The sequence below is a fragment of the Coenobita brevimanus genome, chromosome 114 (assembly GCF_032717465.1).
Source record: "Coenobita brevimanus isolate Jiangsu-jjx chromosome 114, ASM3271746v2, whole genome shotgun sequence".
NCBI classification, from domain to species: Eukaryota; Metazoa; Arthropoda; class Malacostraca; order Decapoda; family Coenobitidae; genus Coenobita; species Coenobita brevimanus.
Genome location: NC_137067.1, coordinates 11,307,444 through 11,310,161, shown reverse-complemented (window position 1 = coordinate 11,310,161; position 2,718 = coordinate 11,307,444). Strand labels below are relative to the sequence as shown.

The 2,718-nt window shown below is 43.9% G+C and overlaps 1 non-coding gene across 1 annotated transcript; it reads left to right on the top strand.

Moving 5' to 3' along the window:
* The first annotated feature begins 338 nt into the window (after positions 1–338).
* TRNAS-GCU (transfer RNA serine (anticodon GCU)) lies at positions 339–420 on the top strand. Its single transcript has one exon. It is a non-coding gene; the product is annotated as a tRNA-Ser (tRNA).
* Positions 421–2,718: the final 2,298 nt, after the last annotated feature.

Here is a 2,718-nt window from a genome sequence, read left to right as displayed (position 1 = left end):
CCTGACCACCTGCCGTCATTTGATTACATGGTTACCATCCGACATAGTAACTTGTTTCCCGGATTACAAGAAAACATTTGAAATTTGGCTTGTTACTCTGTATGGTTACCAGAAGGTAGCAGTGCATCAAATGAGTGGATGGTGCCCGCCTCCCGCTTACAGCACTAGAGTATCAGTTTGCGGTAAGTCTTAGTCCTCTCCTAGAATACGGTCGGCAAGAATTAGTTGACACTTACTGTAAATCTCCCGTTGCACTGCTGGGTGAACAAGGACATGGGAAAAACAAACTTTGTCCAGAAGTCTGATCGGCCGGATAACTGAATGCATTTTTTTTCTCAGACGAGGTGGCCGAGAGGTTAAGGCGTTGGACTGCTAATCCAATAGGGTCTCCCTGCGTGGGTTCGAATCCCATCCTCGTCGTACGATATTTTCCCTTTTATGTTTTAGTATTTGTGCTGTACTTAAAATCACTTAAGCAAAATACACCACCTGCCCGACGGAAAGGCAACTGCCTCTTGATTGCACAAATTATTTCTTTGCTTAGGACTCTTGGCTGGATTCTAGTTTATTATATAAATAATATCGTTACCTTTCTTCCTCACCGATAAACTGTGCGTCCATCACCTTTATATCATCGTACATGTTACTCATGTAAACAGTGTTGGTACCACAAACAGAAATATAAATACACAAAAATATTGAGGCGAAATATGCAGAATCAATCGCAATAGAAGAACTGATAGGAAGTTTCCAAGGCCAACGAGAATACAGCCAACACTGAGAAAAGAACACGCTGCCACAATATGCTGTTAGTGGCTCCTGACACCAGCACATTTACAACAGATGTATCACCACATGTCCACTGTTGGCATTTTGTGAGTCCAAAAGTATTAGCATCCTCGTCTCATGACATATTTAGTAGTGATGCATTTTCACTGTATTCTCACCATCTTCCCAGATGATTATTATAAACTTGGTGACCAGTTATCGAACTGGAGATAAAAAAAAATGTAACCTTCACTGTCCCCGCGCGTTACAAGAATCGTCCCTCAACTTTGAAAAAAAAAATCAACTTCAACAGTTTTGATCCAATTTAGACCAAATGTGGAAGGTCTGAGGAAGGCAAGAACGCTGGGGGTCGATTCAAAGAACAATTACTCAAAAGGTCAAGGTCACTGGGCAAAGTCAAAAAGTCTGACCTATGTGTTTTTGTGTGAACATAGGAATTAAAATAGTTCTGATGTGATCTGGATCAAACTTGGTGGAAGGGCTTAAGGCCAACCAAGGGCTTGGCTAATTCTATTTGAGAAGAGCAGGTCCCTTTCAAGGTCACAAAGGGAGGTCAGTTTGAAGGTTTTGTCCAATGTAGACCAAATTTGGTGGAAGGGTTCAAAGTAAGCCAAGGATGAAGAGGTTCAGTTCTGAGAATACCCAGTCAAAGGTCATAGTCATAGGGTAGGGTCAAAGTTCAAAATTCCACCTATGCATTGTAGTGTACCAGCATTTACTTGATGTTGTGTCAGCATTTACTTTGCTTGCCTGCACTGGCTGAAATATGCATCACATCACAGCAAAAATGGGTGGGAGGGGAGTGGGTGGGATGTGTTGGGTGGTAAGCTATGACTGGCTGTGCATAGATGAGTGATGTACATTGATCGGTAAGGCCTGATTTCTCACACAAACCTGGAGGTAGGAAGGAAAAGAAGTACAAAAGTACTGTACAAAACGTGGGAGCGTCTGGGCCCTTCGGTTAATGCCCTGGGTATAAGAGGTGTGAGAAGGTGACTTTGTGTGGTGTGGAGACAGAGGGTGATGGGTGGTACGGTGCGGTACACACGGTATGGTACGGTAGAGTACGGAATATGTCATGGTATGGTATGGCAAGATGCTGTGTAGTGAGGTGTGGCATCACTTAAGTCTGTAAAGTCTATGGGAGTGAATCATATTTCACCAGAACATCGCTAATGAGGCAGGATGAAGTGGGAGGACGGAAGTGGGTGGGATGGGCTAGGATCGTGGTGGGGCCGGCGCGAGGAGTACACCCTGTGACAAGGAATGTCGTTATGACGGGTGATGTGGGTGGGAAAGAGATTTCACTTCAGAATCCAAGGCTAGAGTGCAGAAAATGGATTGCGCATGCGTGTGCAGAGAGGAGTGTGAGGCACTAGGGTGGCCGTGGATCGAGGCAGTGCGGGAGTATACTAACTGATGATCGGTGTTGTAATGGGTGGGAAGGGAAAGGGCAGAGGTGGGTGGAGACAGGGTGGGATTAGCCTATACACTAGATGATGGGTGTCATACACTGGATGGGATGGGTGTGGTAAAGATTTAAAACTCTCCCCAGGATTAGGCCACACCTCCCCCAAACAGGTAATTTAATTGTGGGGAAAAGAGGCTCAGGTTCCATCCTAGTCTGAGACTGATAACAGTAAGAACAACAAGTAGAACAAAATTATAAGCACCCGTTGCTTTTACTTTTTACTTGATATGTTGCGACGCTGTTAAGAAATCGGATGAACATTGGAGAAATCGCCATTAATACAGCTACAAAGAAAAAAAAAATGTCTAGGGTGACACCGTATATGATGATGTCGTTTCTTCATTCCATAATTAAATCTAAGCAGAGAATACGATCTGCAGATAGAGAGAGGGAGCGATGCGGAAAAAAATTTGATGAAAGATGTACATTGTAAGAGAACGTGGAAAATTGATGCTGAG